Genomic DNA, 25,973 nt, shown 5'->3' with positions numbered 1-25,973 from the left:
CAGTCTCTGCTCATGAGTAGAAAGCTAGCAATTTGCATTCTGTGGAAAAAGCGCAAGATTCAATGGTCCATGGATAAATATCCTCGAAAATGATGGCTACGTCACCCCTCTGACAGCCTGTTCTGTCACATATTAACATCTAATAACCTGAGGACAGGTAGATGGCAATAACCGGTAAGGCTTGCCTATTTAATCATGGCTCCGTAATTAATACCACATCAGGGGCGGAGTCTTTGATGGTATCCCAAATCTCAATGCAGTGTTTCAATAATGACCTCGCATTGAAGTAGAAACATTTTAGTTCAAGTGCCCCTGGAAGACGAGGTGAGTTATTTGAGCAATTGGGAGATACTTTGGCAGTCCATCCTTCCCATTTTCAAATTCTACAGGAAAAAGGGCCCTCCAGCTGCCCTGTAATAATCACCGTACATGCTCCAGCATCTGTAACTTTCTTAGAGATAAGAGCAAATCTCATGTATAAAAGTGCTCTATCTTATCATGTGGCCCATATCCAGTGGGGGTCTGACGTGGTCTAGGCGCAGACGGGTGCAGGTGGGCTTGGCTTAAGTGTGCCTTGGGCACGCCAGCTGCACAGCTGCGCCACAACCCTGTTTAAATTCCCTCCCTCATTCAACTACTAGACCACTAACCTAAAATGTAGGTCCCCCAAACATAATCAGTGTTACCACAGAGAATCGAAAGCTAGCTAAAGTTATGAACAAAAGAATGCATAATTTTCCAGGAAAAATCACAAACACTTTTCCTATTTTAATTTTAAAAAAGTTCCCAGATTTAAAACATTAGAATGAAAAAAAACGTTACCCCCAAATTCAGTTTGATGCTATCCAAGGTTAGCCATAAGGAATATTAAAAAACGGATTCATTTTTAAAAGCTGATTTCTTTTAAAAATACCAAACATAAGCAAAAGCAAATAAAGTGTTAAGTGCCAAGCAGCGATAATCTAACTAAGGTTTCCAGTAACTTCCAGTGTTACTAATGGCAAGAGTTAAAGGTGTGCCCTTGTTTAATTCCACTCCTTCATTCAACCACAAGACCGCTAACCTAAAATGGCAGTCCCCCAACTGAGATCAGCGTTATCCACAGTGCCTACAGTCAGGCAGAGACTTTGGCTCACTGGGAGTTTTCTGGAAGAAGAATCTGTCTACTGCATCACAACCAAGGGCCTGATTACGATGTCGCTTGGAAACTGTTCCGAACGAAACGGTTCCGGAAGAGTTTCCAAATGAATCGGGTCCTGTGAGTCTGCATGACCGATTACGATTCCTACCAACATCGTTCGGTCGGACTCGTATTGACTTCATTGGGAGACTGTGTACCGTACATGAACATAGGCTCCCATTGAGAAAATGGGTGGTTGGGGAAAACCTTGCACCCTGTGGCAGGTACCCCATGGTGCCTCCCACATTGTGCATGGTTGGAAAGAGGGATCTCTTGGGTACCCTCATGGGCCACATTCAGACACCTCTGGGTGACGGGGGGTTTGCAACAGGTCCCCAAAGAGAGATTCCGAAAGATGTTTCATCTCGGGCAAACCGAATCGGAACAGCTGTCCGAATTGGTCATCGTGATTGCTCGTCCGGAACCCGGGTCCATAGAGCTGTACGAATCAGTTCTGAAAGACTCAGGCTGTCTGGATGCCTTTCTGAACTGATTCTGTCAGCTCGAACGGGTTCCGGACATCGTAATCGGTTGGGAAATCTGTACCATTCGGTAGGAAACAAGGGTTCTGAATCGGATTTGACAATACCGAATCCCATCCTAAGCCCTTCCTATCCACATCGTAATCTGCCCCTAAGTAGTGAAGCCTGCACTGATCAAAATGAAAGTTCCATTTTTGTAAATGGTGCGTTTGATCAGACGCTCAATATAAAAACAACGCATAGGATTCCATCCTCGTTGTTACAAAACATGTGTACTTGTAAAGCGCATGTTCGCCCAGAAAGGTATTTTGGTGCTGAATAACAGATGTTTATTATTTCCCAACTCATTGGTACTCATTTTATCGACCTCAGAAGGATGAGTGGACCTGCTGGGATTTGAATCTGGGACTATGATGTCAAACCCAGGCCCCTACAGTGAGCGCATTTGTCCACTAAGCAACCAGACCTTAGCTTCTAGTTTGACAAGGTCTGAAACATTTGGGGAACGGCTGATAGGCAAAGCTAATGATCAGCATTCAGACTCCACACTGTCTGAATTTAGTACTCAAAGTCCTCATAGGGATGACCTAAAAATGAAGAAAAAAGTATCTGAGCAAAATAAAGGACTCCCCTTAACTGATAATGACTTGCCTCTTCTACATAGGTGCCATGTGTTCCTTTTGTTCTCCAATAGAAGTCAAAACAAGGTGAAAGGCATATTTATTAAGCCTGTTTTCTTGCGGCACTGTAGGACTGTTCTCAATAACCTAAATAAAATTCAGGATGGCTGTGCTACAGGTCTCAAAGCACTCAGGCTGCTTTATTACATGTGTTATAGGATATAATGTACATGTAATATGGCAGATAGGATAGCCGTCACATTTGTGACAGAGTAACCCATCCATCAAACTCTAAATCAGGTCTTAAAACTCCAATTTCACTGTAAGAAGACTATCTTCAGCAGCCCCGGTAATAGCCCTTCCAGACAAAGATTCAGGTGTAAGTCTGAATACTTTTCCTTGCACTACCTGCAGAAGTTACAGAAGAGATTGCTTTGTCTTTTTGGTGTTCTAGATTTGAACTAAGTTCAGTTGATATAAAGATGGTTTAAAAGAAAAAGATAGCATGTTATGTACATTCATCTTTAAATACATACTGATCTGTTCGTCCTATATCAAAAAACACATTTTACAATAGTGGGATATGATTCATATCCTGTGAGATTTGCCTTTTAATGAAAGCAGCATAGATCACATTTTACCCAAATGAAGACTGTATATGCCTGAGTCTGGCCTTTCCTGGGCAGTCAAAGCAAAGTCGTGCCTCTCTGCTGAACAAAAGTTAGCATTTCTCCTATGAATTCTCGAGAAGCAATGCTAAGAGAGAACTCTGTGGACAACAAGGTAATAATTGTGATATTCAGCTTTCACATAATTTTTACACTTCACAGACAAGGCTCGTTAAATATCCTACCTTTACGTTTTGTAAAGTGCAGGAAGCCTTTGACGCTACGGATGCATATAGGCCCCTGGCAGGCTATGTGCATTTCTTAATTTGAGTTTTCCCATATCCAGCACTTGGGTGTGATTAAACCCTTAATTATGCTCGGTTGGATGAAACATATAAACGTAAGTCTCCTTCAACTTTTTTATATCTAAATGGGATAATTACTAAGTCCGGGCGGTGAACTCCACCTCCCGGTGAGATTTTTCCTCATTCGTGCTTGTCAACGTCAAGTTGGTGAGTGTAAGCGAAGGAAATCAACCTCCCGGCCAGATTTCTCAGCGCTGGCGGTTGGATTTCTCAATGAGAGTGGTTGCATAGGCTCACGACCACTTGTGTTGAGAAACCGTGCGTTCGCGTTGAGAAAGCTGCCACTCGAGTAGAAAATCTACTTGAGTGGCTGAAAGGAAGGAGCGCCCAATTGCGTTGTGCATGGTGTCGGGCCTCACCCCACGCATACAAGTTGATTTAAGATTTGGGAGTTCTGATTCCCCACCCCTACAATCCATAAAACGTTCAATATAATTTGTGTAGCCACCACCAGAAAATGTAACTACAACATGCGCCATAGAAGAGGCGCATCCTCGGCAGGCAGGGGTATGTTAGATGCATCTGGGATACACTAAATTGACAAACGGCCTGTATGGCTATCAGGAAAATATCCAATATTCCCAGGGCACATAATCTAAGCACACATTTGTATCAAGGGAGACGCTGGGCACTGCAACCAATGTATAGAGTGTAGTACTTATCAATATTTCACTCCTTCCAGTGACCTGCCCCAATGTGAGGCCCATTGTATGTAAACATGCAGTGCGCTGGGAACACGAAGCAAAGCACGTCTTAGCTTCTCTGACCCAGCAGAGTGCAAATAATGAAAGTCAAAAAAGGCATGGATTCTTGGACAGTACATTGGCAAATGGGATTGCTTACACTGGCACATGAATAAAATGTAAAATCCCAGAAACATTTTTGCTGGAGCGGAGGTTTCATTTGTTATGATTCAATATTTCTCCTGGGGCTAAGCTAGAAAACTGGCTGTCTTAAAATTGCCTGCAAAAGAAAATTGCAACGAAGCAGCATGTGAGAAAATAACAGTGTCTACGTCCAATCTTAGACATGTTGACTAGGCAGAAGCCCTTAAAACAGAAACAGATGTCTGAAATGTGTCACAGGCGAGTCTACTTTTCTGGCATTGTAGCAGGAATAAACGTCAACTACACTATTGAAGGACTGTTAGCAATTAAAGAAATAGTTATCCTTCCAGAAGCTGTCTAGATAAATCACAGGAATTTCTATAGCATCCAAAATATTTAGATTGGCAGTCAACATGTTGTCGGAAATCCTCTTTTCCCAAACCTTGGTACATTGTTGCCCATGGAAACGAAGCAATTATAGAATATTTAATGTTATTTTTATAATCCAGTGGCAAAGTGATGAATGATTGCCACACATCATTTCTGCTACGAATATACTGTCTGGGAGGAGGTATTTAACCACTCGACTGGTTTATTATGTCCTACACGGTTTGCTGGGCATCCTTGTGTCAGGAAAACAGCAAGAGCTTCTTCAGGTTGTTTTACTGATGAGATGGTCCAAGACATGGTTTGGGCTTACCGTACTACATCGCATGAGCATAAAGGGAAGCCTCCATTCGAGTTAATGCGAGGGAGGCGCCCTGGCACCAAATTGACTCCTTCTTGGATTAAGAACAGAGTTTCTGATGATAACAAAGGTGATACTGGCCTGTGTGTTAAGCGAGATTTTTCAAGCTCTATATCTTGTGGTGATTTAGTTAAAGTAAAACCGGGCAGGCTTACTAAGGGTCTTGCAAAATTTAAGGGGCCATACAGAGTTAAGGAGGTTTTTCAAGATTACGTTGTACTTGACGACGGGCAGAAGTGGAATTTTAGGAGAGTCGCTTTATATCAAAAGTCCTCTTCTCCTAATTTTCCTAGTCACCCTATTTTGGAATCGGAGGCCAACACGGGGTATATGCTTTCTGCTTCAAGTCAGGGAAATGTTGTTCCTTCTTCAATTTCTCGTTGTAACGAAGGGGGTGGTGATGCCTTTCAAAGTGATTCTTGTGAGCAGGTTTCACAAGATTCTACTAGTGTGGCGTCTCAAGAATGTCTGTCTGGTTTTGGATCCAGGGTTGGTAGAGTTCGTAGACCTCCTACTTACTTGAATGACTATTTGTGTTAGTTTTTAGATGTTCCTATCACACATACTTTCTGGGTAATTTTGTATTTATTTGTAAGGGGAAAGATGTGTTGTATTCTTGAATATGTGTACATCATTATAACCCTTCCTTTGTGTCCTTTCCTGGTAGCCTTCTAGAAGCATGGAATGTTCTATGCGTGTTGCTGGAACCTGGTGGGTTTGAACTCGGCAGTTACGAGTTCGGTCAGCCGGGAGTTGTATGCTTTTTACCTTGTTCCTCAATAAATCAACGCCTACCTTATCTGCACAGTGCCTGCTGTCTTCCTTCTACAATTGGCCTTACTTCACACTACCTTATCTGGTTTTGGCAAGATGAATATTGATGTGCGGTGGAGAGACTCAGCCGCTGTTATTTTCTACTGGGCACAAGGATTTGAAGAAATTACATTAGCAGAAGGTTTAGTTAGATTGGTAAATCCTCCTATGCAAGTTATCTCTCAGGAAGGGCACTAGGGATGACTATCTGGAGACAAAGTGGGATGAATCGAACCCCTGCCTACCATGACCAAATGACAGGCATGTTAATTGCGCTGTTCATAAATCTGAGTTAAGAAATTAGTCGAATGAGATACGAAGTGTAGAAATCAGACTTTTTTGCTTGGTCACTCCGCATTTTGTATCTTTTTCTGCTTAACCTTTCAATATGGTTGAATTGACATATTTATAATTGGTATATTTGACTTACCAATACGTCCCTAGTATATGGTATCAAGATGAAACCAGGGCCTGTAAATTAAAGCTACTAGTGGACCGCAGCACTTTTTGTGACAACCACCAGTGTGGTAGTGCGAACATGGCTTCAGGCCTACCAGTGTAGCTCTACTGTAGCAGTGTTAAAACTGCAATTCAACCTTTCAAATAAACCCTTTAGAGAGGTCAAAACCTCCCTTGTAAATATCAATAAATCACCCCTTGTTGTCTCCCACAAGGCTGGGTGGCATGGTATTTAAAAGTATGAAATATAGAACTTTTATGTTAACATGTACTTACAATGACAAGCACCAAAAAAGCTATTTTTCACTGTGACAGGCCTAGATGTCATATGAAGAAAACCAAAGGGCACATTAAAATCCTAATACTGTATCTCCGGATTAGGACTAGCTAGAAAAATAATTAAACAATTATTTTAATAGTTATTAAAAATCCAATTCTATGGTGAAGTTGGATTTAAAAAAATATTAAGGTGAATCAACTTTAGAACGCTACCTTTTCTCTGCCTAAAGTTAATTACGGCTAATTTGCATTTGCTCTCAAGCTTCTCCCAACCATGAATTTGCATTTGAATAGCTGTGAAGAAGGTGTAAAATGCTTTCCAGGAGACATTAAGCTGTTCTGATCGGGCCGAGATGACTGCCCTGACCCTCCCAGAATATGCAGAATTGGGGCTAGGAGCATCCTTTTTTAAATTACGATGCAAGCTTCCGTTTGTGTGTTAAATCCTGCTTGACAGGTCATTTGAGCTTCCGTATAACACTTTGGGGCACACTTGAAAGGCAAAAAGCAGGATGCCAACATATTTTTTTATGTATCTGGTGCACCTGCTTCATCCCACTAGAATTCTGTCTCTGGGTCTTGCATATAAAACTGGCAGTGCATGTACAAGGAAGGGAAACAGGCTGTCAAAACAATTCTTGTGTATCCACTGTCTGGTTGCTGGAAAACCTTACTTTAGTTCTACCAGACTTCTTTCTCTAGGTTTATTGTTGGTGGAGCGGCTACCCCAAACAGAGCCTATGTTTAATGTGGCAGAAGAAATTTGTCCTCCTGGCAATGATCAAAGTGCACCGGTAGGACAGTCACCAAGAACTTTTAACACATTGGATAGGGCGTGCTCAGAAGCCATTCCCCCCCACTAGCTTCTGCCAGGCATAAATATGGCATCTTATGCACCCACACAGAACACTCCTGGTCTTAGGAAGAACAGAAGTGGACTCTACTTGTTGACTGTGACCTGACAGGAGCCCTGAAGGGCTGGGTCTTCCCCCTTTTGTGCCCAGGACAAAGAAATGAACTATGGGGTCATGTGGCTGGGCTCCTGCTGTAGATACGGGATATAAAAAGTTGCAGTGGCAACTGGACCTGGACTGGACCGGACCCTGCTATTCGTCCCTACCTGACACCCTGTGAGTCTCTGGGGTGCTTTAGAAGTGTATTCCTATGGTGCATTGAGACTTAAAGGACTAAAACCACAAGAGAGCATGGTTGGTGTATCTGACCAACGCTCCATTTTATTTAGTGTCCTGCACCTAGGTCCCAGTCTCCCACAACCATTTACTATCAATGGGACCTTATTATTCTTGGCTCCATTCCTGTTTAATAATTTTTGTAATTTTGGTGAAATTTTGTTTACTCAAATTTACCCTACTTTTCTAATTTAGTTAGGGATTTTTATTATTTTGCATTTGCGTTTTCATACTGCATAATTTACTTTACACATTGCCCCAAATTAAGCCTGTCTGCCCTTTGCAAAGCTACCAAGGGGTTCTGCTCAGATTAATTTATAGACTTTAAGAGTTTACCCTGACAAGATATGTGATTATTGCTTAGGAGGGAGCCACTCAACGTAGTTAATAATCCAGTTTTGCAAGGTGATCCTATAAATCCCTTGCAATACTGTAAACTTCACCTTGACTTCTGTGAGCAAGTGTAGGGATGATCAAGATCTTGAATTCATGATGGCATTGCACTTTTGTATGCATTGGATGATGCAATTCACCTTCACTTTCCATTACACAAACAGGTTTGCATGTGCATCTTGCAAAGAGGACACTATCGCCTTGCGACCTGATGGAGCAAGGACTCGTATAAAAGGGACTTGCTAGGATGCAATCCTCTCAAATAACTCATAATACCGTAATGATCATGTTTGTAAAGATTAACATGCACCCAGTCCATACACTCAAGTTTAAGGGAAGCTTGCCTATGTGTCATACTAACAAATAACCCGAGTGAAACTTAAAATGGCTGCTAACGCGGGATTCTATACTGCGCATGTGTTAACTGCATCTACGCAGTATGACGCTCTATCGCTTGGTGTGAAAATTCTGCAGCTGCACAATAGTAATTTAAATAGCCGCTTGAAACTCACATGTTAAGCACCTGCTTCGCTGGAAACTAAAACATGCTGTTTGCTAAATGCTAACGCAGGGAGACTTATTATAAGAAAATGGGATTAGAGTAGAGATAGGTGGTATACAGTAAAATAATTTTATTTTGAATTTAATATGTCTTTTTCTGACCTCTCTACTAGTTCGTATTTGGGCCTCCGAGGGTGACCGATGTCCATACAACCCGTGTCTTTCGCGCAAGCGCAGTAACAACTCGCCAGAAGCCATGACGATGTACTTGAATCTCAGCCATGGCCACTTTTGTAACATATCCTGGGAACCTGATAGACGTCCGGCAATTTCAACAGAAATAAGAGTTTCATGTATATATTTTGTTGATAAAAAAGTGAAGGCGGGTGGGAAATAAAGCTTGGGAAAATAAAATGATGGGCGGGAACACTGAACAATACACTGAAAGAAAATTAATATAAACTTAGCATGGTATGTTGATCATCAGCCCTTTCTCGTCCAATCAGAATTAGCAGTTTCAAAAATGTTAAACATTTAGGGGTGGTACATACCATTAGGAAAGTATAATTGAGGTAGTTTAGTTAGTGAGATTAGTTTGTGTTGCGGAGATGCTGAGATACCTGGATGCTGTCCGAGAGCTGAGCAAATACTGAAGAAGAATCAAATTCCAGAACTTAGAGCCTAAACCTAATTAATTAGAAGAAGATCACAGAAGAAGCGAGGAGGGAAATAAGGTAAAGACTTAGATAAGGATCGCGGAAGAATCGAGGAGGAAGATAGTGTCAGAGAGGGGTGCGACGCAGGCATCGGATCTAGAAGAGGTCATCTATCCTGTCCCTGGATCCTGTCCTGAACCTTTGTCACCTGAGCTATGTATCATGTTACTGCTCTCACTGTTTTCTCCTCTTCAGGTACTGTCATCATAACTTCATTGTTTAGAGGAATTTGCTGATTTTTCGATTGATTGATTTTTCCTCCCTTAGAGAAAACGGTTGTACGTATTGTATTGGTTTCTGGCTCACATAAATATAACTAGATAAACATTTATAACTCTTCCCGAGTCTGTGGTTATTTAGAGATATTTAATCTATGTCATATCGCCTAGAACAAGTTAACTAAAAGGTCCATTGGCCAGAGGAAAGTACATTTGGCCAGAAAAGGATTGGTTAGAAATGACAAAGTAAACTTATCTTACAGGTATTATCACAACAACTTGATCCCAGTGGTAATTTACTAGCGTATGTGAATGTGTGTTTATGGGCCTAGGTGAGTATGTGGATTGTGAGTACCTTTAGCTGGCAACCCGTTGGATCAGACCCTCACGGGTGAGTAGCGCGCTCTATAAACCCCCTGATTGATTGATTGGTTGGTTGGTTTAATTGAAAAAAGTACTACAAATGAATATAGGTTGTGTTCGGGCAAAGTTTAAAATGCGATTATGAAATTCCAGGATGAGGCATGGACCCAATGTTGTGCAAACTGCAAGATTTCAGTGATCATCACATAGAGTAAATAAAGATGGTGAATGCCCAGTCTGAAGTGGGAATGAGAGTGACATCATTACAAGCACGTTTGTATCATCACGACGACATTTTAACCGAGCCAGAAAAAGAAATAACGTTCAATCCCAAAACCTGCATTGCACACATATCCACATAGTCTGCCCAAAAGGAAAAATATAATGTATCCTCAAAGCATAGGTACCCACCGCATCCTCAAGATGAAACAAAGAAAACGCCGATCACGTTACAATTACTTCACATTGTTTTTGCACAGGTTGCCTACCATGAAAAACTACACGTCTAATAACAATGCAAGCCACAGACGACAGCATTTCCAAATCCTACCCATTGGCCTGGGAAACGCAACCATCCTAAGACAGGTAAAGTGAACTGAAGATTGGTACCTGAACCACACAGCTAGCGAGGGCCCCCATAGGTAATCCATTCCCACCAGATCCATGAGCGTACCGGGCTTGCTCTAGGAGCACTAGAGGTAAACAAAGACAGCAATAGACCCAGCCACAACAACCGCAGCCTTCGGCGAGATTTGTGGGGAAGGCCTCGCTCGAAATGGCCCTGCTCATGCCACGTGTGGAAGCCACAGTAGTAGTTTTCAGGTGAGTGGCACTCCTGTAAGCTGGTAGATCCTACAAACAGGAAGCGAGGGGGCAGTAAGCCGGGAAAATCAATGCACGGGTAGAACACAGTGCTAGAGGTGCACAGTGAAACATTCCTAAAATGAGTCCAGAGGGGGGACAAGACTGTGTCACAAACACACATGTAGGTGTGCTGTCACTTTCACTGTACCTTGGGTGTGCATGCCAACTGAAACAAACCGCGACACTCACACACTCCCTTTCATTGCACAACAACAGGCGGTAATATGAGTGCCAATGGATGCTTACCAGGGCTAGCAGCTGCTACCATTGAGTGATTGTCTGCTATCTCTGTCATGTTGCTGGTGTCATTGATTCCCTATCAATAATCCAAGGGCGAGGCCCAGAGCCAGGAACAGAGGAGAGGTGACATGTTGTTTAGTTTCTCATTCTAAACGGACACACCAGGGTTGCAGTTGGAAGTGGCAGCACTTATGTGCATGGCACACATTCCCAGTGAGTGAAGAAACAGGTACAAACAAAGGGAGGACTGGTGTTGAGTGGCTCCCCACAACTGGAATGTGTGTAAGAGGTGGCAGCCATGGCTGTGTTCCAACCTCTTTCTGTGTTTTAATCTCAGCCTGCGATGGACTGGGAAGCCTCACTCTGGAGCCATTGAAGAGGGGTGGATCCCCTCCTGGTCGTTGCTGCCTGCAAATATCAGAGGGCGAGCTGGTTTGAGGAAATTGTTCTTTGGGACACCCTTTTGTGTATAAGTTCTCAGAGCTGGCCCTGAAGGGAAAGACCATATGATGGAGAAGGAAGCCTCGTAGAGCCTAAACCACTCGAGAAACCCTCAGAGATGGGCTAGCAGATGCACGAGAAGGCTCTGAGTGACAGCGAGCCTGGGAAGCTAGTCCAAACCAGACCAGGGCTTGCCCAAAAAGCCTATGAATGTCACTGCACTGGCAGGTGACAGACGTTTCACTTTAGGCCACCCACCAACCTGGACACAGGCCATCATGAAATAGAGTCAAAGAAAGTAACACAAACCCCTGATTCCTATACTTCTGGCCTCTTTTCCTAGCAAGTAAGACCACGCAAGCTGCTCTGTTCATCCTGTGGAGGGGTGATGTGCCTTATAGTAAAGTGAAAACTATACCTTTTTGATGGTCCACTGCAAGCACGTAACTGGATCCTTTTGATGCTACATACTGTCTATACAAAAATACACAACACAATGATCCATGCACATGATCCATATGTCAAGTGTAAGCAGCATTCTATTGGTCGCGTCTTTCACTAGGTGGCATGTCCTGTGATTGACTGGTTGAGCTGCTGTTGTTTAGAAGTGATAAATACAAGACATTGGTGTTTGTTTTAGAAGTGACAAACACAAGGCACACCTATGAGTGTACCACTACACACTTCTATGGTGAAGGGCAGCACCATGCGCTTGGTTCCCAACACTGTGCATTTCTTCACTGAAACAAATGTGGCAAAGGTCAAAGGAGGGTTCTTCAAACTCGAAAAGGTTGTTCAAAATGAACTTACCTGTGCAATACATGGGGTTAGTAGAATATTGTGGAGGGCCAAAAATAGATACAAACAACTTTTTGACTGAAAATGCAGAGACACTGGGGGACCTAAAATGAAAGCCAGGAGTATATAATGCTTTAAGCACTGTGCTTTGTATAGCTATTAAACAAACCTGTATGGCACACATCAGGGCAATGTAATTGTGCTTCTTTTGTATCCTGCCCAGTACAAAATAAATGTACAATGCTCTACCCCAGGGGAGTTCGTACACCGCATATTGTGTGCCAAGCACAACTCTAACAGATATTTCCTGCATTCATTGTGTGGAAAACTAAAAGGTCCTTGGGTCCGTTGTCCAGACTGCAGCGTGCTTTTATATATGATTTGACTAACTCACTGGTTGGGGTCAGTTTTTATGATGATTTGTGGGTGGGTGTGGGTGTAGTATGTCATTTGTTTTGCATTCTTCATCTTCTGCAGGTCGAATGGAATATGCTTCTCTTCTGGGAGGGCTTATCCTCGGGTCACGTGATCTACCTAACTTGAAGGGGCTCTTCTGCAACTTAAGCATGCAGGGTCTGTTAGCATGAACTTCCAATGAGTGTTAACAATTTATACAGCTTTATATATTTGTAATATACAAATATATATAGACAACAATGAATTGAATAGACAATCTGTGAGAACATATTGTCTACGCCTGGTAGGGCAAGGTACTTAGCTGCCTGAATTAATTTTATCAAAAAAGCTATACTGCCAATCTGGCCCTCTCCCTTCTTTCTTCATCTGACAAAGTAGATAAAGGCTGGAGGTCGAAGGGGCTTATTTATGAGCCCTTGCGACAGTTTTGCGCTTCTGTTGCGTCACTTTTTTTGACACATCGGCGGCGTAAAACATGCCTCCTGTTGCACCCTATTTACAAAGTGATGCATTTAAGCAGATGCGTCACTTTGTAAACCCCTGCGCTACATTATACCTGCGTCAGGTATAATGTATGCAGGGTGGGCGTTCCCATGTAAGTAAGCCTCATAGAAGTGACGCAGTGAAACCTACAAGATTTCACTGCGCCACTTCTAGGGTGCAAATGCGTCAATATCTTACGCCTGCCTCACAGCAGGCGTAAGACTGACGCAGGCCCTTTCACATGGGGCTTGCCCCGTGTGAAAGGACACATTTCTGGAGTTGCGTCACTTTTGTGACACGCTTCGGCAATGCGTCACTTTTGCGCCTACAGATACGTCTGAAATACTGATGTATCTGTAACTCCTTGCGCCATGATACGTCATATTGCAAATATGACGCATCCATCATGTCGCAAGGAGCGCGCACTGAGAAGTGACGCATCGCTGCTTTCACGCAGCAATGCATCACTTCTCATAAATGAGGCCCGAAGGATTTTGGAGGTTTGTCCGATCTCTCTCAAGTTGCGCTAAATATTTCAAAGACATTAGAACAACCCAAAAAGCCCCGTTCACGCCTGCAGCTCTCATGGTTTGGGACGATCCCATCACCCTAGTGTAGCATGGGTCCACAAGAGGTGTACCTAAACAAGCATTCATTCCACACAGCTGGGAGCAGTCTTTCAAGCTTATTGTATCAAAGGATCCAACTTATTACATTTACATCCTTGGCTTGTTTGTCCCCCAACTGTTTGCCTTCTGTCCTGTTTTGGATACCCAATGCTAAAGTGCTCGTGCTAGCTCCCTTAAACATAGGAAGATGGCTTGCACCTGATAGGTACATTTAATTTACTTGTAAGACCCTGGTAAAGTGGCACTGCATGTAACCAGGACCCTATAAATGAAATGGTAATAGTGGGCCTACAGCACTAACTGTGCCATCCACTTAAGTAGCCTTTTAAATATTCCCCAGGCCTGCCATTGCAGACTGAATGCAGTTTGAAACTGACAATTCTCCTTAGCAAAATAAACCTTTTGCCAGGCCTAAACCTTTCTTTTAAAAACTTATGGCAACCCTAGGGTAGGCCCTAAACAGCCCATAGGGCAGGGTGCTTTGTATTTAAAAGGCTGGACATGTACTTTTACCTTTTACATGTCCTGGTAGTGAAAAACTCTTTAATTTGTTTTTCACTATTGCAAGGTCTCCTTCTCCCATAACATAACATTAGGTTACCGTATTACATTTAATAAGTAAAAAGTTTGAATTGGGAGCAGCTAGGAATGCCGAATTTGGTTGTTAAGTAACTGTACTTCAAAAGCCTCTTCAAACCTGTGTGCCTCCTTGCGGCCTAAGTGCCTCCTTCCTGCGCCCCTTGCATCCTGAAACCCCTGTACCTCCCTGCTGCCCCTGGTGCCCTCTTCCTGCACCCTGTGCATCCCTTCACCCATGTGCCTCCCTGCTGCCCTTAGTGACTCCTTTCTGTACCCCCTGCACACTGACAACCCTGTGCCTCTATTCTGCCCTTGGCACCTCCTCTCTGTACCCCCTGCATCCTGACACCCCTATGCCTCTTTTCTGCCCTTGGTGCTTCATGCCTGTACCCCCTGCATCAGGACACCCCTGTCCCTCTCTTCTGCCCTTGGTGCCTTCTTCCTGTACCCCCTGCACCCTGACACCCCTGTGTGTCTCTCTTCTGCCCTTGGTGCCTCCTTCCTGTACCCCCTGCACCCTGACACCCCTGTGTGTCTCTCTTCTGCCCTTGGTGCTTCATGCCTGTACCCCCTGCATCCTGACACCCCTGTGCCTCTCTTCTGCCCTTGGTGCCTTCTTCCTGTACCCCCTGCACCCTAACACCCCTGTGTGTCTCTCTTCTGCCCTTGGTGCTTCATGCCTGTACCCCCTGCATCCTGACGCCCCTGTGCCTCTCTTCTGCCCTTGGTGCCTTCTTCCTGTACCCCCTGCACCCTGACACCCCTGTGTGTCTCTCTTCTGCCCTTGGTGCTTCCTTCCTGTACCCCCTGCATCCTGACACCCCTATGCCTCTTTTCTGCCCTTGGTGCTTCATGCCTGTACCCCCTGCATCCTGACGCACCTGTGCCTCTCTTCTGCCCTTATTGCCTTCACCTTGTACCCCCTGCATCCTGACTCCCCTGTACCTCCCTGCTGACCTTGGGACCTCCTTCCTGCACCCCCTGCATCCTGACACCCCTGTACCTGCCTGCTGCCCTTGGGGCCTCCTTCCTGCTCCATGTTTTTTATCCTCTGAGGCGGAAGCCGGAGGACTGTGCCCACAACTCTTTTTAAAAATTTGTATTACTTTCGTGTGCTGTTTTTAAAACTTCACGGAGCTCACCTGCACTGAGGCGCTGAATCACGAGCGCTCTCACAGCCCTCCTAGCCCTCCCCTGACACAGCGACCCCAGCGCTGTTGCTGGGAAACGCCCACACCGCCAGCGCGGTCAGAACGCGGAAGCCAGACCCACTGCGAGGCCACGCCCCTCTGACTATAAAACGCTGTAACTAAGCGCGTCGCATCATTGTTGTTTGTTATCCTCTGAAGCGGAAGCCGGAGGACTGTGCCCACAACTCTTTTTAAAAATTTGTATTACTTTCGTGTGCTGTTTTTAAAACTTCACGGAGCTCACCTGCACTGAAGCGCTGAATCACGAGCGCTCTCACAGCCCTCCTAGCCCTCCCCTGACACAGCGACCCCAGCGCTGTTGCTGGAAAACGCCCACACCGCCAGCGCGGTCAGAACGCGGAAGCCACGCCCACTGCGAGGCCACGCCCCTCTGACTATAAAACGCTGTAACTAAGCGCGTCGCATCATTGTTGTTTGTTATCCTCTGAGGCGGAAGCCGGAGGACTGTGCCCACAACTCTTTTTAAAAATTTGTGTTACTTTCGTGTGCTGTTTTTAAAACTTCACGGAGCTCACCTGCACTGAAGCGCTGAATCACGAGCGCTCTCACAGCCCTCCTAGCCCTCCCCTGACACAGCGACCCCAGCGCTGTTGCTGGGAAACGCCCACACCGCCAGCGCGGTCAGAACGCGGTAGCCACGCCCACTGCGAGGCCACGCCCCTCTGACTATAAAACGCTGTAACTAAGCGCGTCGCATCATTGTTGTTTGTTATCCTCTGAGGCGGAAGCCGGAGGACTGTGCCCACAACTCTTTTTAAAAATTTGTATTACTTTCGTGTGCTGTTTTTAAAACTTCACGGAGCTCACCTGCACTGAAGCGCTGAATCACGAGCGCTCTCACAGCCCTCCTAGCCCACCCCTGACACAGCGACCCCAGCGCTGTTGCTGGGAAACGCCCACACCGCCAGCGCGGTCAGAACGCGGAAGCCACGCCCACTGCGAGGCCACGCCCCTCTGACTATAAAACGCTGTAACTAAGCGCGTCGCATCTTTGTTGTTTGTTATCCTCTGAGGCGGAAGCCGGAGGACTGTGCCCACAACTCTTTTTAAAAATTTGTATTACTTTCGTGTGCTGTTTTTAAAACTTCACGGAGCTCACCTGCACTGAAGCGCTGAATCACGAGCGCTCTCACAGCCCTCCTAGCCCTCCCCTGACACAGCGACCCCAGCGCTGTTGCTGGGAAACGCCCACACCGCCAGCGCGGTCAGAACGCGGAAGCCACGCCCACTGCGAGGCCACGCCCCTCTGACTATAAAACGCTGTAACTAAGCGCGTCGCATCATTGTTGTTTGTTATCCTCTGAGGCGGAAGCCGGAGGACTGTGCCCACAACTCTTTTTAAAAATTTGTATTACTTTCGTGTGCTGTTTTTAAAACTTCACGGAGCTCACCTGCACTGAAGCGCTGAATCACGAGCGCTCTCACAGCCCTCCTAGCCCTCCCCTGACACAGCGACCCCAGCGCTGTTGCTGGGAAACGCCCACACCGCCAGCGCGGTCAGAACGCGGAAGCCACGCCCACTGCGAGGCCACGCCCCTCTGACTATAAAACGCTGTAACTAAGCGCGTCGCATCATTGTTGTTTGTTATCCTCTGAGGCGGAAGCCGGAGGACTGTGCCCACAACTCTTTTTAAAAATTTGTATTACTTTCGTGTGCTGTTTTTAAAACTTCACGGAGCTCACCTGCACTGAAGCGCTGAATCACGAGCGCTCTCACAGCCCTCCTAGCCCTCCCCTGACACAGCGACCCCAGCGCTGTTGCTGGGAAACGCCCACACCGCCAGCGCGGTCAGAACGCGGAAGCCACGCCCACTGCGAGGCCACGCCCTCATCACCAACTACAAATGTGCCGGTCATACCAGCGCAGCGGACGAGCGCAGCGGGAGCGCCGTTTGCGCGCCGAAGCCGCGCCAAAGCCAAGCCCGTCTGCGCCCGTCCGTGCACGACCGGGCCTTGGGCCACAATCCCTGCCGGATACAGCTGCCTCTAAGGTAAGCTACTCCCGTCGGGAACTACTAAGCCTTAGACCCCTCACCTCCCCGTGTGAATACATTCATGACCTTAATGGACCTTTCATTTGCTGTTCTCTCTGCAAGCCAGTCCAGCTTAAACTACCTACAAAACCTCACAAGCCTGCTGCCCTTAAACTGGCATCGTTAAACTGCCGATCGCTCCCTAAACACGCGACGCAGATTAACCACCTCATAGAAGATCAGGAGATTGACATCCTCTTCCTCACGGAAACCTGGCTCGCCCCACACTCAGAGTCAGATATGGTGCTAGCTACCCCACCGGGCTTCCTCATTCAGTCATTACCCCGCCCCGTAGGCCGAGGTGGTGGTGTTGCCATCATTCACCGGGACTACCTTCACTGCAAATCCGGTGATGCGCAGATCCCTGACTCTGAAAGCCTGCAATTCACAATCAAGCTAGACCCGACCAACACAATGACAGGAGTCCTTGTTTACCGCCCTCCCGGGCATCCAGGACCCTTCGCCAGCTCTCTCCTGGACACCGTAGCGACCCAGGCTCACTCCATAGCAAATTTCCTGATCATAGGGGATCTAAACATCCATCTTGATGACCCCAATGACCCTGCAGCAGCTGACCTGATCTCTGATCTGGCAGCACTTGATATCCACCTCCTTAATTCTGGAGCCACTCACACTAAGGGTCACCTGCTGGACCCGGTGTTTACTAGCACCCCTTCGATGTAAATGAAGGAGGCCTTTCCCTTACCCTGGACAGATCATTTCTTAGTCTCCTTCCTATTACCAGGATCTTTCAGGAAACCTCATAAACCGCCTTCCTACATCAGGGACAGGACCTGGTCCAGACTTCCCACCGAAGAATGGGCCAGGAATCTAAAAAACACCATCCCTGCATATGCAGAAGACCCGGCTGTCGCCGATAGCGACTTCAGAGAGTGGATCACCACCACCCTGGACTCCGTACTTCCACTAAGAACTAGAGAGGACAAAAACGGAAAACCCGGGTCCGCCCCATGGTATACCTCGGACCTCCGACTACTCCGCAAACACTGTAAAAGAGCCGAACGGCTTTGGAGGAAAGACTGGCAGCACACCAGCAAGGAAGCATATCACAATACAGTCAGACTCTACAAAGATGCCATCAGGCACGCCAAAGCTTCCCATTATGACACACGGATAACAGAATCCTCCAATTCGGCCAGGGAATCCTTCCTAATTGTAAAGGAGCTGCTCAAAGTACCTAACTCTTCTTCCTCCAGTTCCCCTCCTGTGGACCGAAGTCACGAACTAGCCACCTATTTCGATGACAAAATCGCCCGTATTATAGCTTCCCTCCCCTCTCCTGGTCCCGCCAGCCATTTGGACAATCCTCCATCTCCCAGCCGGACCGGAAATACTCCCCGCCTTCAACTTGCGACATTCAGGCCAGTTACATGCGTAGAGGTAGAGCGAACCATGACCAAAATGAGAAGCGGATCACCTCTGGATCCGGCTCCCATTAGATTCCTCATAACCGTGGCCCCTGTCATCGTCCCCACGGTCATGGAGCTCATTAACAGCTCACTTGCCCAGGGATCTGTCCCTACCAGCTGGAAGAGCGCGGTGGTAAAAGCACTCCTTAAAAAACCCCAGCTCGATCCAGCAGATATGGCTAATTACCGACCAATATCACTCCTCCCGGCAATCAGCAAGGTGGCTGAGAAACTGGTCAACGGTCAATTGTCCCAGTTCTTTGAAACAAACAAAGTCCTACGGGAATCCCAAACTGGATTTCGCCCGGGTCATGGCACAGATACTGCCCTCCTCGCCGTCATCGAGGATGCAAGGCGCTTACTGGATTCAGGAGGATCAGTGGCAGTGATCCTCCTGGATCTCAGTGCAGCCTTCGACACAGTTAACCATCGTGTCCTTCTCCATCGACTCGCGGCAGCAGGGATCACCGGGGCGGCACTTAGCTGGATAGAATCTTTCCTCACTGGACGCACGTTCCAGGTATGGGACGGCAATTACCACTCATCCACCATCCCCCTTACAAGCGGGGTCCCTCAGGGATCCTCCCTGAGCCCGACACTTTTTAATGCATACATGGCCCCACTTGAAGACGTGGTGACACCATTTGGCATAAAAATGGTAAGCTACGCTGATGACACTCAACTGGTCGTCTCTTTATCCCAACTAGATGACCACCCAGAAAACCTGGCTACTTGTCTCACACAAATCCATAGCTGGATGAGTGACTCATCATTAAAATTAAATGGATCCAAGACTGAAGTGATGCTCCTGGGAAAACAATGGGCGACCATCCCCCCTTCAGTCTGGCATGACGTGTTCGGAGAAATCCCCTCCCCGAAGCGCGAAATCAAGACTCTTGGAGTATGGCTCGAACCTGAGCTCACCATGAAGACGCAAGCGGCCAAACCTGCGGGTATCTGTTTTGGGCTCATGCTCACTACCCGTAAGATTCTCCCCCTACTACCACCTGCTTCCAGGAAACTCCTTATCCAGGGACTAGTATTGTCCCGTCTGGACTATAGCAATATGGTCTACCTGGGAGCCCCAGAGGCCACCTTGACGAGACTGCAGCGGACACAGAACGCTGCGGCACGTCTGCTCATGAACCTTCCTTCGAGGGTGTCAGCAAAACCAGCCCTCAAGGCCTTGCACTGGCTCCCTGTGCGCCAAAGGGTGGAATTCAAAGCCATGTGCACGATACATAAACTGATCAACGGTTCTGGCCCTGCGATCCTCAGCAGCTTGGTCACTCCCTACAAAGCGTCCAGATCCCTCCGTTCGGAGAATGAGCACTTTGCCAACATCCCCAAATTTAAAAGGGCACGGACAGGAGGACGCCGATTTTCGGTTCAAGCGGCCAAGGGATGGAACACCCTCCCACGCACCCTGAGACTGGAATCCAGTTATCTTGTTTTTCGCAAAAAACTGAAAACGCACCTTTTCCCGAAATAATTGTCCCTACTCTCCTCCCTTCCCTCAATGGATAAATAACCTTTTCACAGCGCGGGGATGCCCTTGGGTCACCAGGCGCTATACAAATCGCTAAAATAAATAAAATAAATAAATGTGCATCCTTTTACCCTGTGCCCCCCTGGTGCCATTGGGGCCTTCTTCCCGCACCCCATGCATCCTTCACCCCTGTGCCTCCCTGATGCCCTTGGTGCCCCATGCCTGTACACCCTGCATCCTGACACCCCTGTGCCTCCCTTCTGCCCTTGGTGCCTTCTTCCAGACAAGGATCCTCCATCAGACCAGTGCCAGGCAAACATGAAAAGCCAGCAGCACACGGCATCCCCAGGCAGTCTCACATCCAGGTAGAAACCAAGCCCGACCCTGCTTAACATTGGAGATCAGACAATAGCAGGAGCCACCAGGGTGGAATGGCCGCAATGCAGGAAAGACCACACTGGCCAGCCAGGAACTCCAGGGGCACCACCAAGAGCGGCCCGAGTCACCTCACAGCATCAGTTACACGTCCTCCTGACGCGGCCGCCCAGGAGACTGCGCAGCAGGACGTTGAGGACAGCCCAGCAGCCCGACTGCATCCAGAGAACACTGCAGCAAGCAGCAGCAGGTAAATCAACCAGCACCCACGTCCCATTCTGTCAGCAGACAGAAACAAGCATTAAAAATGCAATAGGTCTTGCCTTTCATTAAGTAAAGCCATTTGCTTTGCTATACAATACCATTGGCAAAGCAAATGGCTTTAACTTAATCAAAGGCGAGACCTATTGTATTTTCAATGCTTGTTCTTAACTGGCGTGGTGTCCATTTGCAGTGTTTTCACTGTGTTACTGTGTGTGTTCTGTACAAATGCTTTTTATGCCTCTGAGATAGGAGTCGAACCTAGCAAGTAGTTGCACGTCCTGGCATTGCCGTTACCAATATCCCCATGAAGAAGACAGCCCTGCACGTTTACAGCAAATCAGCACGCGACACAGTTGAACTCCCAGAGCTATACACAGTCTTCAAGAGGAGTTATGACCTCACTGAGTGGAGACTCCAACGGGCCTCCTGTAAACTCCTCGCACCCCCGCCACAAGGCAGACGTCAGTTCCAGCTCGTGAAAATGAGTGGGCCTCCAAGGGCGTGCGGTGCTGTTCTTTCTGCAGATGCCTCGGCCCTCCCGCTCTCCTGCCAGGAGCTTCCTGGCTCCGGGCCTGTGAGGTGAATTAAAATACAATTTAAACCCTGTGTGGCGCACCGTGTGTGTCCTGCGAAAATGTGATTTAACTAAGCAAGGGTCCTCTGGGGTCAGGCAGCGCAGTTCTCTTTGGACTACAGGGTACCCTCAGCCACAAAAATATGCAGCGATTTGATGAAAAGGCACCGTCTGAGTTGGGGGCGTCTGATGCTCTTTTGTGATGCGTACGTCACTGTGGTGTAATAATATGGTATTGCATGTTACTACCGTAGAATGCCATTTAATATTACGACAATACGCATGTAAGCGCTGTTAGGGGCGAAAGCGTTGCTTGGTCCGTAAATTGGGGGGGAGGTGGGGCGGGATTGTGAGTTTCAGATTTTCCGACATTCACGCTGGCATAGATTGTTAAAATACCTTAAATACCTTCCTGGTGTAATTCGACAGTTATCTCAGCATACCCGACTGAAAACACCTGTTAGCAACTATTTATCGGAAATTATATTTATTACGGCATATAACACCGCAACCCTCCACCCCCTTAAACTAGCCCCTGGTTAGAGGATGCTGGGCTGGTGAGGCTCCAGCGCATGCCTTTCCTGCGCGGAGGAGACTGTACCTCTGGTGACTGTACCTCTGGAGTATTTCCGAGATAGGACAGGCTCAAAGAGAGTTAAGTGCTGAATAAATAGGGGTTAGCGGATACTATACATATTTAATGTGTCCATTAGACCAAGGCACAGTGCGCAGTGCACACGCGGCGCTTTCTCCGACATGATGCGTGTTCTAATGGGGATTTCAACCAGACACAAACACCCAAAGAAACGTTTTGAGATAAAGTAAAGCTGCGGCGTGCACGTGCTTTTGGATTCAGTTTCAGGACCGATACTAAACGGGATGAGACCAGGGACGATGAACTCCATCACTTGAGTTCCTACTTGGTGTAAATATATGATCGTACTGCACGGTTTGCCCTGTCAGGGCGGGCCCGGCGGCCCCCTCCTCCTGCGTCGCACAGTGCCTCGGTGGAGTCACGCGAGGTCGTTGGTTCAACTCGCGAAAACAGTGCTGGTGGGTTTAGACTCCAGCGTTCGATGAAGAAATAACTGAAGGGCGAGCAGAGGCGGAGGACTAGTCTGGCTATGGAACAGAGCAGCTTGAGTTCTAATCACGTTTGTTACCGGGCAACTTCGTGTGATCCTCAGCAGATCATAGCATTTCATTGCGTCTCTGCGCATTTATCTGTCAAAGCTGGATGAACACAAGGGTAAACAAACATTGTAATACTGTCTAAAACATTGTACAAACAAACATTTATCATTTCACAGCACTGTCGCCCCCCGAAATTCAGACAGACGTGGGGTCATTCATTACATGGGCCTGGCTGATTTGGACATGGAAAGATGTGAATATGGGGGAACAACACCTTTTGTTGGAAGCTACAGCAGACAACTATGGGTAAGGAAAGGAAAAGTGAGCACAGAAGGAAAAAACATTAGAGGTATGCAGAGGCCGTGCCACCCTGTGCCCTGCAGTGCGAAGAAGACAGAGAAAGAATCCTAACTTCGGAACCACCCCCACCACCACCAGAAGCAACAGTTTTGAACACAGCCACTTCCACTTACCTTGAATTATTATTCTCTGAGCTGTTTGCTCTGTCGAAAATTACACTCATTCAGCCCTCCGAAAGCACCAGCCAGAGATACGAATCCATCGAAGCCAAAAATATTGCTTTTTGTCCTTTTTGTAGTCGATTTCCTAGAAAGCAGATGGTGAGCCTCGAGACTTCTAATGTAACGGCTATTGATTGCTTTCTTAACACAGTTACGCACCCCCCTTCCTCCACTGCCCGTGTCTTTCTCACACACTCAAACACACACCCACACACCAACTCGCGCTGCACTGTTGCTGAAATTCCCTCAAATTAGCCCCTCTGCCTCCCCTTTAAATTAGAAACGGATGGTTTTTTTTTCGCAGAACTTAAGAGACAAGTAACCTGACCTACTGTAAAGTACGAGCTGCGGCGCACTTTCTGTGTTAACCTCTTCGGCGCTCGCTCTGGGCTCCTCTCACTCCGTGGGAGCGCGCGGCCTTTTTGTGGTCCCGGAGCTGCCTGAATCACATGCTGTACGCGTTAGAAGTGACATCATTGTGGTTCACTACATGAGCTGTGTTTCTTCCAGTCGTGAGCAAAGCGTGGGAGGAGGTGACTATTATTCACTAGTCGAACGTGAGTAAGACCCACAAGACATGATGGCGTGACAGTTTTCAGAGTCACGGTTTTAAAATCATGGAAGAAAATCACAAAATGGGGTCATTAACAGTCCTCGAGCGCCTTGACCTGTGAGGGGCTGCAGCGCCGCAGCACCCCTCGTGGAAGGTGTTATGCTTTTATGTTAGTGTGGAGCAGAGAAGCACCACGACCAAGCGGAAACAACCGATAGGTTTATATGTATCTATAGGCTCACGTGCTGGTGCCAGTCACAGCCACCTCTGCGCAAGCGGATAATCGCACCCCTCCGCCCTCACAAGTACCCCTCCGGAATTCCAACTCTAGAACAGAACATGCGCACACATCAGCATGGACAGAGGGTAAAAGCACCATAAATACAAATGGCAACCGATAGATGAGAGAATTAAAAGTAAACATAAATCCCAGCACAGGACATCATCCCCCTCATATTAAAAACTTGCCCATCGCATATCGTTTAAAATGTTCTGGCAGGGCTATTTTACTATTTGAGGGAAAAGCACTTTCACCTTAACTTTCGGATAACACATCTATGACTTAGGGCCTAATTACGAGTTCTGCCAAACTCGTGGTGGAGGTGCGGTGGTGGTTGGGGAACGCCGCACCAGTGGTCCAACTGCCATATTACGGGTATGGCAGTCGGAGCGCTTTCGGACCGCTGCAACTACCAGTGATCCGCAATCCCTGGCGGTGGCGTGATCGTCTGGGTAAGCAATATGCATGCGGCACCTCCATGCATATTATGAATTTCCCCCCCACCAGCCTTTTAATGGAGGTGAGCTTGCCATGAAAAGGCTGGTGGTGGGGAAACAAAAGGGGCATTACAGGGCCTCCTGTTGGCTCTGTGTATGGGGGTGCTGCATGCAGGGGGGCACATGTTGTGCCCCCCTGTGTACGTGCATCACTGTTCCTGCATGGTATGGACCGCTCAGTCTATGCCGTGCAGGAACATGCATTGGCAGCCCTGTGGCAGAGCAGTTCTAAGGCTCACTTATGAGCCTTTAAACTGTACCGCCACTGGACCGCCACACAGCCCGCCCGCCAGACAACAAATTAACTCATAATGTGGCGGACGGGCGGTGGTCAGGTTTGGCTGTGTGGGAGCGGGGTGGTGGCATGGGGTCCCACTCCCACACCGCCAAACTCATAATCAGGCCCTTAATGTTTTCTTTCTTCGTGCTTAGATTGAATAGTGAACCCCTAGGCTGGTTTTCAAGCAGCAAGAATTGCAATCTCTTAAGAAGCATTCAAAACATTCCTCCTATTTAGTGGTCAAGCAGAAATCTGTTGCATGCTTGCGGTACACTTTATGAGTTTGTTTAATGAAATCCACACTCTTTTATGTAGATATACAGACAACACACGTTTCACCTCCTATGATTCGCAGGTGTAGTAGGGCTTTTTCAAAGCTGTAAAGTGGAGTACACATACGAATCATATTCATAAACATCATTTTGTTTGTGTACTGAGTAACACTCGAGCGAATCAATTAAACTCAAGATTCATAACCATATTTTAAGAAATTGAAGGGGGCAAGAACCCACCTCTCATAATAATCACAATCCTTGTTCGGGTGACCCACTGGATAAAACTGTGCTTAACACTTTGAAGTCAGGCTTATCTCTTAGAGGCATTCTGTAAAGTATTTATGCAGCACAACAACAGTAATAAAGGGAAAACACAACACAAGGAACAATATAAGAAAACTCCCAAACCAATTTAGAAAAACAGAGAATATTTTAATAAATAAATGACACAAATAAAATTCACCGGTGATAAAAATGTTCACGTTTGAATTAAAAATAGCTTCAAAACCACAAAGAGCCAACAGTGCATATCTCGTCACGTTAGACGCAATGTGAATTTTGAAAGTTTGAATAAAAAAACACTCAGCGCCAATCATGGGTATCTGGTCTCACTAGATCGGGTCAAAATCAAAAGTTAGGGTTCAAGATATCCCCAATTAAAAACTTTTATGGAGACAAAGTGGTCATCATCAAGTCATCAGCGGGGCAAGCTGCAAGCTGGATCTGAAGCGGACCTTGACAGCAGCAGGCTGCTAAAGAGTAGAGTCCCAGTGTGGTCATCGATAAAGGCGGGGAAATTCTGACTGGGCGAAGTCTAAAGTCCATGGCCACGAATGCCTCAAAG

General features: G+C 46.8%; 1 protein-coding gene across 2 annotated transcripts in view; it reads right to left on the bottom strand.

Moving 5' to 3' along the window:
• The window catches only part of LOC146860504 (aminopeptidase Ey-like), a 724,459-nt gene extending 700,790 nt beyond the window's left edge, over window positions 1-23,669 (bottom strand). The window contains exon 1 of one of the 2 annotated variants that reach the window (XM_085644417.1): window positions 23,573-23,669. The gene's annotated coding sequence lies outside the window, so the exon portion shown is untranslated. Of the gene's footprint in view, window positions 1-23,196; window positions 23,434-23,572 lie in introns of those variants that run through there. The other variant, XM_085644415.1, reaches the window with a different exon arrangement.
• Window positions 23,670-25,973: the final 2,304 nt, after the last annotated feature.

This window comes from Triturus cristatus, chromosome 3_1 (genome assembly GCF_964204655.1).
Source record: "Triturus cristatus chromosome 3_1, aTriCri1.1, whole genome shotgun sequence".
NCBI classification, from domain to species: Eukaryota; Metazoa; Chordata; class Amphibia; order Caudata; family Salamandridae; genus Triturus; species Triturus cristatus.
Note: the sequence above shows the minus strand (reverse complement) of the source record. Positions and strands in the feature narration are given on the sequence as shown.